The 14,418-nt window shown below is 46.1% G+C and overlaps 1 protein-coding gene across 1 annotated transcript in view; it reads right to left on the reverse strand.

Moving 5' to 3' along the window:
* Nucleotides 1–14,418, reverse strand: part of LOC124794755 (fibroblast growth factor receptor 3-like) — a 437,275-nt gene that overhangs the window by 207,492 nt on the left and 215,365 nt on the right. The gene's annotated exons all lie outside the window — the stretch shown is intronic.

The following is a 14,418-nucleotide window of genomic DNA, read 5'->3' on the forward strand; positions in this document are numbered from 1 at the left end:
ACTATGGGACTTAACATCTGAGGTCATCAGTCCCCTAGACTTAGAACTACTTAAACCTAACTAACCTAAGGACATCACACACATCCATGGCCGAGGCAGGACTCGAACCTGCGACCGTAGCAGCTGAGCGGTTCTGGACTGAAGCGCCTAGAACCGCTCGGCCACAGCGGCCGGCGTCCTTTATATCGAAAGACATTAGAGATTTCAGAGGGTTCTAGGAGAGAAACAAACTGCAGATAGACAATCGTGTCCGAAATCGTCATCCACTGAGGGAACGGAGCCTCACATTCATATGAGGCTACGCAGAAGCTAGCTGCTTTTCTCCAAGAACAGGGATCACGGACATCAGTCGCGATCACTAAATGACTAACAACATTGCGAGACGTTTCGCCTACGGTCCGTCAGCGTACAAAGTTACGTTTGCTGCCGAAGGGGTGGACTAGTGGCAAGCGTGGCACCTGCAACTTCACCGCGCTGTAGCATCGTTGTATGAAGTTTCAGGACGCGGTTCCTTTCCTCGATTTATTGCTCCAGACATTCTCTGCAACCCCTTGAAGTCTGTATCGCGAAAAGACCATATGGGTAAAATTTTAGGGGTTCGAGGTCACACAAACAGTCGTTTTTGTGCCACACCAGTCGCGACAGGAGCAGTAACTGCGGGAGAGTGGAGGCACAGTGATAAACAGCCACCTTCCGCCACATATCGTTACATGGCTTGCGGAAAATATGTAAAAAATTTATGTTCATGTTTCATACCAAGCTTCGTCATAGTGAACGCGCAGCTTTTCGAGTTGCAAATGTTACTACTGGCCATTAAAATTGCTACACCAAGAAGAAATGCAGATGATAAGCGAGTATTCATTGGACAAATATATTATATTAGAACTGACATATGATTACATTTTCACGCAATTCGGGTGGATAGATTCTGAGAAATCAGTACCCAGAACAACCACCTCTGGCCGTAATAACGGCCTCGATACGCCTGGGCATTGAGTCAGAGCTTGGATGGCGTGTACAGGTACAAATGCCCATGCAGCTTCAACACGATACGACAGTTCATCAAGAGTAGAGACTGGCGTATTGTGACGAGCCAGTTGCTCGGCCACCATTGACCAAACGTTTTCAGTTGGTGAGAGATCTGGAGAATGTGCTGGCCTGGGCAGCAGTCGAACATTTTCTGTATCCAGAAAGGGCCGTACACGACCTGGAACATGCGGTCGTGCATTATCCTGCTGAAATGTAGGGTTCCGCAGGGGTCGAATGAAGTGTAGAGCCACGGATCGTAACACATCTGAAATGTAACGTCCACTGTTCAAAGTGCCGTCAATGCGAACAAGAGGTGACCGAGACGTGTAAGCAATGGCACCCCATACCATCACGCCGGGTGATACGCCAGTATGGTGATGACGAATACATGCTTCCAATGTGCGTTCACCGCGATGTCGCCAAACACGGATGGGACCATCATGATGCTGTAAACAGAACCTGAATTCATCCGAAAAAACGACGTTTTGCCATTCGTGCACCCAGGTTCGTCGTTGAGTACACCGTCGCAGGCGCTCCTGTCTGTGATGGAGCGTCAAGAGTAACCGCAGCCACGGTCTCCGAGCTGACAGTCGATGCTGCTGCAAACGTCGTCGAAATGTTCGTGCAGATGGTTGTCGTCTTGAAAACGTCCCCATCTGTTGACTCAGGGATCGAGACGTGGCTGCACGATCCGTTACAGCCATACGGATAAGATGCCTGTCATCTCGACTGCTAGTGATACGAGGCCGATGGGATCCAGCACGGCGTTCCGTATTACCCACCTGAACCCACCGATTCCATATTCTACCAACAGTCAGTGGATCTCGACCGACGCGAGCAGCAATGTCGCGATACGATAAACCGCAATCGCGATAGGCTTCAATCCGACCTTTATCAAAGTCGGAAACGTGATGGTACGCATTTCTCCTGCTTACACGAGGCATCACAACAACGTTTCACAAGGCAACGGCGGTCAACTGCTGTTTGTGTATGAGAAATCGGCTGGAAACTCTCCTCATGTCAGCACGTTGTAGGTGTCGCCACCGGCGCCAACCTTGCGTGAATGCTCTGAAAAGCTAATCGTTTGCATATCGCAGCATCTTCTTGCTGTCGGTTAAATTTCGCGTCTGTAGCACGTCATCTCCGTGGTGTAGCAATTTTAATCGCCAGTAGTGTAACTTACGGACAGCAGCGCAGCAACGGTTCTGGCTGTGAGGCGGAACTACAGTGGTGTCTCAGCGCGCGGTCAGAGCAGTCCAGAGTGTTTACACCGTGGGATGGCGGAGGCCCTTCGCGTCTGTCGCAAGCGCGGGCCCGGCAGGCTGGAGCCCCCTGGACCCGCCACGTCTTCCTCCTCCCCGCGGAGGAACGGCGCAGCCCGGAGGGCCAGATTGATGACGGCCGCCTGCAGATAAACGCCGGCTTTCAGCGGCCGCCGCCGGCGCCATCTGTCCGCATCCCGCCCTGCCGTCCTCTCGCGTCGGCCGCCGCCAAAATCAGGGCCGACAGCTCGCCCCTCCCACTCCGTTCTCGACGGAGTCTCATTAGCACGTGGCACGGGCACGCGAAACACTGCGTATCGCACGAAGTCGGTCTGAGAAGGTCCGGGCCTCGCTCATAGATAGCAGCGCTACGTGCGGTTGTTTCTCCCCCGAGACTGGCACGGCATTCACCGTGCTCCATGTGAAATAGCAAATAGTTGGCTACAGGCGGGTGTCCGAAATAGGCGCTGTGCGTGAATTCTCGGAAACGGAGAAAATCGATTGCCATACACCTCTATATTTTTTTCGAAAAAAAAAGGCTTGAAGCCAATCGAAATGCACTCGGGGTTGAAGAATGTGGATGGCGACCTTTCTCTTGCAGTTTGCACCTTGAAAAAAGTTTGCACCTTGAAAAAACGAGGGAACTGAAGTGTCCAAAGCAATCCACCTGAGGGACGCTCCAAAAGTGTAACTAGCCTACAATATAAACGTCGAAAAGGTGTTATGTTCAGCGTATGGGATACACCATATTGCGAAAGGTGAAAAACAACGTATCAGATATATTTTGCATGAAAAATTCCACATGGGGAAGTTTTGTGGAAGATAGATCCCGCGCCTTCCCACGGCGGATCATAGAGAGAATTTGCACAGTTCCCGGACACCGCCTCGCGCATTTTGGTAAAAGTAAAAGTGATTTCCTGTCTCAGTATGTTGCAGTGGATGAAACTACACAGAAAAGACAAAACAACAATTGAAACAGTGGACTGAAGTCGGTTCTTCGTCTGTGTTTAGGAGCGCGAAAGGAACTGTGTTCATTGACTGTCTTCGAAAAGGCTAAGGAACAACTCCAAAATCTTATTTTAGAGGCATTACGTCTTGGACCAAGCCACATTTCTATGCTTAACGTGCAACGCTCTACAGTACTCAAGCCCTCCATTCGCCACAGCACGAGTATATAAAATTCCCTTGCCCTGGACATAGCAACTATAATAAGAAGCATCAACACGTGGGTTAAGGAGCACAAGATCAGTTGATGTCTGAGTGACAGGTAAATCAGCAGTACATTGAGACCGTGAAATAACCAAATTCGTTTCTCTCATACTATGATTTTATCAAGATCAAATCACTTCCATACTAGGATAACAGAGAGACCTTAGAGATTCAGAAATACCAAAACTACGTTAACAGAAAAGAAGATGGATTGAAATAAGGGAAGTGGTGGGCTTTAGTGCTAAATAACAGTACTGAACCTAACTTAAACTAACTGACGCTAAGGGCAACACACAAAACCTGCCATGACCGAAGGTGGACTTGAACCTCCAAGGGCGGGGGAAGGGGTGGGTGGGTGGGTGGGTGGGGGGGGGGGGGGGGGAAAGCCGCAGGAACCGTGACAAGACGCCGTAGACGGCACGGCTACCCCGCGCGGCTCGACTTGTCGAGGTGTTTTTCAGTTTGAAACTACTACCTGTGTCTTAATACCCTCTCATGATGTCTCCAGCTTTATGAGACGAAACGCAAGCAGAGAGTTATGCCTTGGACCCCGGCCTAATACCGATAAAATAGATGAAAGCCTACATCCATACACATTATTGGAACTTTGCTTCCGCCGTTTTGCAATAGACGGCAGTAGCGGCAAGTGGGGTTCCGGTGGTTGTTCATAGGTGTAATACAATAAGCTTAGGCATCTGTAAAGATAATGCCATAGAAATATTAATCGATTTGTGATTGCATCATAAGGTTATTCTCGATTAAGTACGTCAACTTACGTACCCATTTCTCGCCATTTGCGGGAAGTCTTAATTTTCTGCTTTAACATGAAGAAATCTGCGGCTGTGGCCCTTGAAAGCAAGGTAAAACCAATGGTGAGGGACCTATTAGTGGAAGAACGTGCAGAGAATGTTTTCAACGCCTTAAGAACGGTCATTTTGATGTCGAAGACCGGTATGGCGGTGGAAGACAGAACGTTTTTGTAGCTACTGAAACAGACGAAGACAGTCAGAGGACATTATTATCGAAAGCAATTGATGCGTTTGAGCCCAGCACTGAAACACAGACGGCCACAATACAGCGATAGACACACAAAGGTAATTTTGCAGCAGGTCATTGCTCGACCCCATGTCGTAAAACCCGTCAAGATATATATGGAAACGTTGAAATGATAAGTCCTATCCCTCCCTCCGCATTCTCCATATGTTGCTCTCTCTGACTACCACCTTTTCCGATCAGTGGCATACAGTCTGGCTGACCAGCACTTCCGATCATATGAACAAGTGCGAAATTGAATCGATTCATGGATACCCACAAAAGACGCCCAGTTCTTCCGCCACGGGATTCGTATGCTATCCGAAAGATGGGAGAATGTAGTGGCCAGCGATGGGAAATACTATGAATCATAATCGTTTTGTAAGTTTTTCACAATAAAGCCCCGAACTTCGAGAAAAAACGGCGGAAGCAAAGTTGTAGACCTAAATAAGGTTCGGAATACATGTGGTCCTAAACAGTGATGTACGTGAAAAGCTGCCGCGTCATGCCTGACGCTACATTTATTACTTGTTTGTTATTAATTGTATTCGCACCATATTTCGCATACAGTATCCACATATGCCGCTGAATGTACCTACACATATCATTGTACGACACACAGTTCGAGAGATATGATGTCATGAGATGCGTGAAAAAAAGGGTGCATAGTGCGTGAAGTTTTAGTACACTTATTCTTTACTACTAAGACACTCCAGCAGTCTAGTCAACTTAAAGAAATCCCCGACTGCTTTTGACAGCTTTCACGTGCGAAGCGCAAACGGCTGTAGGCAGAAACAGTAGCCGTCTATAGAGCTATGACGATGCGTTGCCATAGAGAAGTTAACAAAATCGCGCCACTGACACGCGAAGCCGTACAGAAACTGTCCGGGATCTACTCACACCGAGTCTACTGCACAATTTCTTAAGTGTTTTAACCAATACATGCAAATGAAATTTGTCGATATTACATCGGAAAACCATTTTTTTGGTTTCCGTTTTTAATTGGAAACTGGCAACACGATGTAAGGTGAAACTTCCTGGCAGATTAAAACTGTGTGCCCGACCGAGACTCGAACTCGGGACCTTTGCCTTTCGCGGGCAATGTAAGGTGCCTCTTACGTGAGGAAGACATTTTTACCAGTTTTAATAATTGTCTCTCAAATGATGTATTCACGATAGTTAGGAAGTGCTGTAGTCCGTAGCCGGCCATGAATCGCAGAGAATTTCCCACGCTGGCTGGCTAGGTGACGAAGCGACCGTATGTGGCGCGTAGTGGGGTGGGGCTCGGCGCTGGGCCGTAGCAACAAGCGTCAACCTCGGAAATACGCATGACGTGAAGTACCGCCATCTTAGCACCAAAGTCACCGATTTTGTTTATTTACATTTAATAATTAAAGTGATTTATGAATACTAGGAGGAGCCTCTGGATGTTTAAAGCTATTTCTCATAATTTTGCCTCGTTAAAATTCACACCCGTTCATTACCAAATGCATATCTTAGTAAGTACGAACTTGATCGGAAATCCACGAACTGTGACGAAACTAGTAAGAGATACGGACTGCGCGCCAAAGTCGGGAGTCGGCGTTAAGAGGTCTTCCTGTCTTGTTCGATAGTAGCCATGCTCTCGGTTACGAGTAGTTTGTGACATGAGCGTTTCATTATTGATCTAATAGGACTAAAAGTGATACTACGGCATTTTGAATGTTAATTTCTAGTAAATAGATACCTCAAAGTTGATCGACAGCAATTTCAGATAATTAGCTTCCACCGACAGAGACATCCAATGCGCCAATGAAGAACCTGCACGGGACGACATTTACGGGAGCTGCACCGCGCACAGGTAGGAGGAAATCCGACGACACGACCCACCAAGGCGGATCAAGGAAGGTCCGACTTACACTCGCAAATTCCAGGTGGAAATGCTGTCCAGTTATAGTGTACGTCACATATACCACCCTCTACGGACTCGCGGCTAAGCTGAGTAATAACAGTATCAGTTTAGAAGCGAGGGGATGTTGCAACGACTAGTCGGGCAATGAAAGGTTTGTGAGCTAGCGAAACCTCTAAGGATGCGGATGCAAAAGTACTGGCAACGACACGAACCGACAATGTGCATCCAGCGCCAAGAAAAACTTTTGGTTTCTACGCGTAAGGTAAAATGTATCCCAAATTTTGTATTTTCACTCACGAACAAGGTATACTTTTGAGATATCAGATGAACCTTTTGGAAACAAGCTGAAAATTAATTCACACTCGTGTGGATCACTTTGCCAGCTGAACAGTTCTGTCTCTCCTACGAGAACTGGCGCTAATAACCCTGGAGAACCGCCCTCAGCTCATTGTTTTCGTTTGTTTGCGATGATTCGGAGTTTCATTTCCGGAAGAAATGTCTTTTTGGATGAGTGTGTATATTTTAATAGCGAAGAGCCTAGTTAAGAATGGGCTTGCCGATAGCTCTCTGTAGTGGAGTGCGGCACGCGGATGCTTTCCCGGCATCTGCAGAAGGTGCGGCGAGGCCAGCAGAACGTCGCGGCGGGGCTCGGCGAGTGGGGAACCGCGCTATCGCTCTTTCCCATCTGCAGCAGAAGCTGCTAAGCTGCTGCTAGATGCCGCCGCCGCCGCCACACAGCTCCCGGCAGCACAGCAAAAAACCTCGGCCGCCAGCTTGCTGCAGCAATTCCGCGAGTTGGACCGCGCGGTGCCGCGAACGCTTCGCGGTGTGACGTCCGGCTCTCCTCGGCAGTTTTAGAAGCGTTACGAGGCAGACACTTCTCTAAAGCAGATATTTACCGAAATCGGTAAGCCTTAAACGCTCACGTTCGATGACTTGCTCGATGCAGCTCCCACGCTGGGCAGTCCTGTGCGAGCATCTGCATCTCTGCCTAACTACGACAACTACATTCATCTGAACCTTATTCTGTTTACTGTATTTATTGTCTTTGTCTACCTCTGCATTTCCTATCCTCCACACTTCTGTCCATTGCCATACTTATGGTGCCTGAAAATCTATTCCATCAAGCAGTCTTTCTTATAGTTGAATTGTGACATAAATTCCTTTTTTTTCCCCAGTTGGATTCTCTACCTCCTCATTAGCTACTAGATGTACCCATCTAATCTTTAGCATTAACCTGTAGAACCACATTTCAAAACCTTCAGTGCCCTTCTCGTCTGAACTGCTTATCTTCTACGTTCAACTTCCATACAAGGTTCCATTACACCCAAGTACCTCCAGAAATCTTGTAACACTTAAATTTACATTATATGTTACAAAATTCATCTTTTTCGGAAATTATTTTCTTGCTATAGCCAGTGTACCTTATACAACCTCTCTACTTCGTCCATCACCTGTTATTTTGCCGCCGCGTGGGATTAGCCGAGCGGTCTCGGGTGCTGCACTCATGGACTGTGCGGCTGGTCCCGCCGGAGGTTCGATTCCTCCCTCGGGCACGGTTGTGTGTGTTCGTCCTTAGGATAATTTAGGTTAAGTAGTGTGTAAGCTCAGGGACTGATGACCTTAGCAGTTAAGTCCCTTAGTCCGCAGCTCGTGGTCGTGCGGTAGCGTTCTCGCTTCCCACGCCCGGGTTCCCTGGTTCGATTCCCGGCGGGGTCAGGGATTTTCTCTGCCTCGTGATGACTGCGTGTTGTGTGATGTCCTTAGGTTAGTTAGGTTTAAGTAGTTCTAAGTTCTAGGGGACTTATGACCACAGCAGTTGAGTCCCATAATGCTCAGAGCCATTTGAACCAGTTAAGTCCCTTAAGATTTGTTATTTTGCCGCCTAAACCTCAACTTATTTATTTCTTCTCTCTGAACTTTAACCCCCTTCGCAAATTTATCCGCCGTTTCGCTTACTTCTCGCTCATTGTGCACACTGATTGACATCGTGGATAAGCTACAGCCTTGCCTCACGCCCTTCTCAGCCACTTTTTCCCCCCCATGCACCCCGACTGTTATAACTGCCGTTTGGTTTCTATACAATTTATAAACAGCCTTTCCCCCATGTATTTTACTCCTCCTATCTTCAGAATTTCAAAGAGAGTATTCCAGTCAACACTGTCAAAAGCTTTCTTTAGAACTAAAAATGCTATGAACGCAGGTTTGCGTTTCTTTAACCTTTATCCTAAGAAATGTTGTGACCTCAGTATTACGTTGCATGTTCCTATACTTCGCCGTAATCAAAACTGTTCTTTCTCGATGTCGACTTCCACCATTATTTCCAATCTTCTATAAATAATTAGTGTCAGTGTCACGATTTTACAACCATGACTTACGTTCGATAATGTTTACACCTGTCAGCACCTGGTGTCTTTGGAACTGGAATTATTACATACTTTTCGAAGTCTGAGGGTTTTTCGCATGTCTCATACATCTTGCACAACAAGCGTAATAGTATTATCATGGCTCTCTCTCTCAAGGACATCAGGGAATGTCGTCTTCTCGAAAGCGTCTGTCTTTCAGTTCTGTAAATGTTCATGACTACAAAATTAGTAGGCATGGAGAAAAAGCTCTACACATCATTGGGCAGACGATTAACCTCTGTTGAACGTACTTTACTGCTACTGCTACCGACAGTGTGCTCGTACCATTTTATGAACCTAAAAGCACAGAGGCGAGTTAAAGTAACAAAACACATTCTGCAATTACGGTGCGACTCGGTACTTTGTTATAGGGCTTTAAGAGTTTTCACATAAAGAGGCATTTCTTTTCAGTACGCTCCCCTCTACCTTATTGTAGTTGTGCTTTATATGTCTTTTAGCACTGAAGATTCTTACACAGTGACCGAAACCTGGACTTTATTTGCGACTTATTGCTGTACTCTTTACTACGTGACAACATAAGACTTAGCGCTTGGGATCTGTACAAAACAAGTCGCAAACATGGTGGCACACACAACAAAAGTACTCGGATGCATTTTTCTATGTAGAAATGGGCGTACTGACTACCATTTCTTCTCTCTGTCCGACGTGTAGATTACTTTTAGCGTATATTTGAATCAACCGCTGTACACTTTCAGCCGTAAATTACGAACACCTTGTTAAGCCACCGGCTCAGATGTCACATTGTATCGTCATCACGCCACTTGAAGAAAGTAGATGGGATAAAATCCAATCGCTTGTAGCCACTGTAGGAGACATAATAACGTAACCAATGTCCGAAGCTCTCTGATATAAACGAAGCGACCACGTCGTTTATTTCAGAGATCTGCTGGCACCGGTCATCTTATAGTGGCTCCTACAATGACTACAAGCAACCGGATTTTATCCGATGTATTATTGTCAAGGGCCTAATGACGATGTAGTGTAACATCTAAACCGGTGGCTTAGTAAAAAGTTGAAAATGGTCGGCTTATGGTATACTACTGTTCATTTCAAACTGACCAGCGGACGTCCCAACTAACTTCTTCAACAAAGATGGACAGACGAAGACTAAGTGTATTTGTTTTTTGTAGCTTTTTGTACATAAAATTTGCCGAGATTAATATTTACAGTCGCACTGTGATACATTGTGACAACTGTAAGGAGCGAGCTGGTCAAGAATAAACGCGTTTCAATCATCTGAATATGAGCGGTCATCTAAAGACACTAATATGAGTTATGCACAAAAATTTGACTGGCTATCGTTATTCAAATCAAATGGCTCTGAGCACTATGGGACTTAACATCTGAGGTCATCAGTCCCCTGGAACTTAGAACTACTTAAACCTAACTAACCTAAGGACATCACACATATCCATGCCCGAGGTAGGATTCGAACCTGCGACCGTAGCAGTCTCACGGTTCCGGACTGAAGCGCCTGGAACCGCACGGCCACCGCGGCCGGCGGCCCCTATCGTTATTTTAATTATATAAAACATAAACTTGTTCCTGATCGTCGACAAGCACAGTGCGTGACGATAACCTCTGGTTCATTCCCAGCTTCTTGCGTACTATTCATGTCACGTGAGGGAACGCCATAAGCACGTCGAGACCAGACCTTTTTTTTTTTTTTTTTTTGACGTGTCCCGTCCTCTCTTCCCTTACACTTATATTCACGTCAAGTAACTGCTAATGACGACGCGGTCTCTCCTTCGGACACATTCTTCGGAAAAACAGGCATAACTTGTCTCAGTTCGACATGAAACTGCGCTTTCTCTCACTCTTTCTCCAGTGTCTTCTAGATAACAGAGAGAGAAACAGATACGTTTGCGTGTCTCTGACGTAGGTACTGAAGGGCCTAAATCTGTCAAGCGGCTTTCTCGTTATACGCAGCACAATCGATTCGACGCGAGAGATATCGACTGCCGGCTTGTCGCCGGCTGCCGCGGGCCGTACTCAAGCACCCGCGCAGTTCAAATAAACACGGCAGTTTGTGAGTTCGTTAAAATTTCCCCGGCCGGCCGGGCGCGCCTCCTGTTTCGAAACCGATGGGAGGAGGCGCGGGTGGCGACTGAGGGCGGCTGTTCGCTGTCACGGGGGAAACACCACAGCGGGGCTCTCCGTTACCGACCGCCGCCGCCCGAGGACCCACGAACGGTTCCCACAGCGCGTGGCGCCGCCGGTGCAACACGAAACGCTGCTGTTCCCTTCTTGGTACGAGAACAAAACACCAGTCTCTCTTTATCGAGGATCTCCAGTCGCCATAAGTGTGCTTACCGCAGTGCTCATACGAAAATTACGTGTCACCTGTGTCGACACACGAACGGACACCCGATCTGCAAAGGATACATTAAAATAAATCATCATCATCATCATTTAAGACTGATTATGCCTTTCAGCGTTCAGTCTGGAGCATAGCTCCCCTTATACAGTTCCTCCATGATCCCCTATTCAGTGCTAACATTGGTGCCTCTTCTGATGTTAAACCTATTACTTCTCCTCGGTCTGCCCCGACTCCTCCTACCCTCTACTGCTGAACCCATGAGTCTCTTGGGTAACCTTGCTTCTCCCATGCGTGTAACATGACCCCACCATCTAAGCCTGTTCGCCCTGACTGCTACATCTATAGAGTTCATTCCCAGTTTTTCTTTGATTTCCTCATTGTGGACACCCTCCTGCCATTGTTCCCATCTACTAGTACCTGCAATCTTCCTAGCTACTTTCATATCCGTAACCTCAACCTTGTTGATAAGGTAACCTGAATCCACTCAGCTTTCGCTCCCATACAACAAAGTTGGTCGAAAGATTGAACGGTGCACAGATAACTTAGTCTTGGTACTGACTTCCTTCTTGCAGAAGAGAGTAGATCGTAGCTGAGCGCTCACTGCATTAGCCTTGCTACACCTCGCTTCCAGTTCTTTCACTATGTTGCCATCCTGTGAGAATATGCATCCTAAGTACTTGAAACCGTCCACCTGTTCTAACTTTGTTCCTCCTATTTGGCACTCAATCCGTTAATATTTCTTTCCCACTGACATTACTTTCGTTTTGGAGATGCTAATCTTCATACCATAGTCCTTACATTACTGATTTAGCTCTGAAATATTACTTTGCAAACTTTCAATCGAATCTGCCATCACAACTAAGTCATCCGCATATGCAAGACTGCTTATTTTGTGTTCACATATCTTAATCTCACCTAGCCAGTCTATTGTTTTCAACATATGATCCATAAATAATATGAACAACAGTGGAGACAGGTTGCAGCCTTGTCTTACCCCTGAAACTACTCTGAACCATGAACTCAATTTACCGTCAACTCTAACTGCTGCCTGACTATCCATGTAAAGACCTTTAATTGCTTGCAAAAGTTGGCCTCCTATTCCATAATCTTGTAGAACAGACAATAACTTCCTCCTAGGAACCTGGTCATATGCCTTTTCTAGATCTATAAAGCATAGATACAATTCCCTGTTCCACTCATAACACTTCTCCATTATTTGCCGTAAGCTAAGGATCTGGTCCTGACAACCTCTAAGAGGCCTAAACCCACACTGATTTTCATCCAATTGGTCCTCAACTAATACTCGCACTTTCCTTTCAACAATACCTGAGAAGATGTTACCCACAACGCTGATTAAAGAGATACCTCTGTAGTTGTTACAATATTTTCTGTTTCCATGTTTAAAGATTGGTGTGATTACTGCTTTTGTCCAGTCTGATGGAACCTGTCCCGACTCCCACGCCATTTCAATTATCCTGTGTAGCCATTTAAGACCTGACACTCCACTGTATTTGATGAGTTCCGACTTAATTTCATCCACCCCAGCCGCTTTATTGCACTGCAATCTATTGACCATTTTTTCCACTTCCTCAAATGTGATCCTATTTCCATCATCATTCCTATCCCATTCTACCTCGAAATCTGAAACATTAAAATAAATAAGTATTTGAATAAAATAACAGTATAGTATGATCACGCAGACACAAGTGGCGTTCATGACGTTGATATTACGGGTTACCAATGTGCGAGATGGCACAGTGATAGGGAACTTGAGTGGTACCTGGACCAGCAGGTAAGACCTAGCCAATCTGTGCTAAGTCTTCGGTGGTTACCACGAAGTTATGTCTACATCTACATCTACATGGTTACTCTGCAATTCACATTTAAGTGCTTGGCAGAGGGTTCATCGAACCACACTCATACTATCTCTCTACCATTCCACTCCCGAACAGCGCGCGGGAAAAACGAACACCTAAACCTTTCTGTCCGAGCTCTGATTTCTTTTATTTTATTTTGATGGTCATTCCTACCTATGTAGGTTGGGCTCAAGAAAATATTTTCGCATTCGGAAGAGAAAGTTGGTGACTGAAATTTCGTAAATAGATCTCGCCGCGACGAAAAACGTCTTTGCTTTAATGACTTCCATCCCAACTCGCGTGTCATATCTGCCACACTCTCTCCCCTATTACGTGATAATACAAAACGAACTGCCCTTTCTGCACCCTTTCGATGTCCTCCGTCAATCCCACCTGGTAAGGATCCCACACCACGCAGCAATATTCTAACAGAGGACGAACGAGTGTAGTGTAAGCTGTCTCTTTAGCGGACTTGTTGCATCTTCTAAGTGTCCTGCCAATGAAACGCAACCTTTGGCTCGCCTTCCCCACAGTATTATCTATGTGGTCTTTCCAACTGAAGTTGTTCAAAATTTTAACACCCAGGTACTTAGTTGAATTGACAGCCTTGAGAACTGTACTATTTATCGAGTAATCGAATTCCAACGGATTTCTTTTGGAACTCGTGTGGCTCACCTCACACTTTTCGTTATTTAGCGTCAATTGCCACCTGCCACACCATACAGCAATCTTTTCTAAATCGCTTTGCAACTGATCCTGGTCTTCGGTTGATCTTATTAGACGATAAATTACAGCATCACCTGCGAACAACCTAAGAGAACTGCTCGGATTGTCACTCAGGTCATTTATATAGATCAGGAACAGCAGAGGTCCCAGGACGCTTCCCTGGGGAACACCTGATATCGCTTCAATTTTACTCGATGATTTGCCGTCTATTACTACGAACTGCGACCTTCCTGACAGGAAATCACGGATCCAGTCGCACAACTGAGACGATACCCCATAGGCCCGCAGCTTGATTAGAAGTAGCTTGTGAGAACGGTGTCAAAAGCTTTCCGGAAATCTAGAAATACGAAATCAACTTGAGATCCCCTGTCGATAGTGTACGCCGTTATCTGTATCACATAAAAGATACTATTATAATTATATGTTTACATGAAAATACGCGTCATTACTAATTGTACAATTACCTAATAGTTAATCCAATGTTGTTGTTGTTGTTGTTGTTGTGGTCTTCAGTCCTGAGACTGATTTGATGCAGCTCTCCATGGTACTCTATCCTGTGCAAGCTTCTTCATCTCCCAGTACCTACTGCGAGCTACATCCTTCTGAATCTGCTTAGTGTATTCATCTCTTGGTCTCCCTCTACGATTTTTACCCTCCACGCTGCCCT

Source organism: Schistocerca piceifrons, chromosome 4, assembly GCF_021461385.2.
Source record: "Schistocerca piceifrons isolate TAMUIC-IGC-003096 chromosome 4, iqSchPice1.1, whole genome shotgun sequence".
NCBI lineage: Eukaryota > Metazoa > Arthropoda > Insecta > Orthoptera > Acrididae > Schistocerca > Schistocerca piceifrons.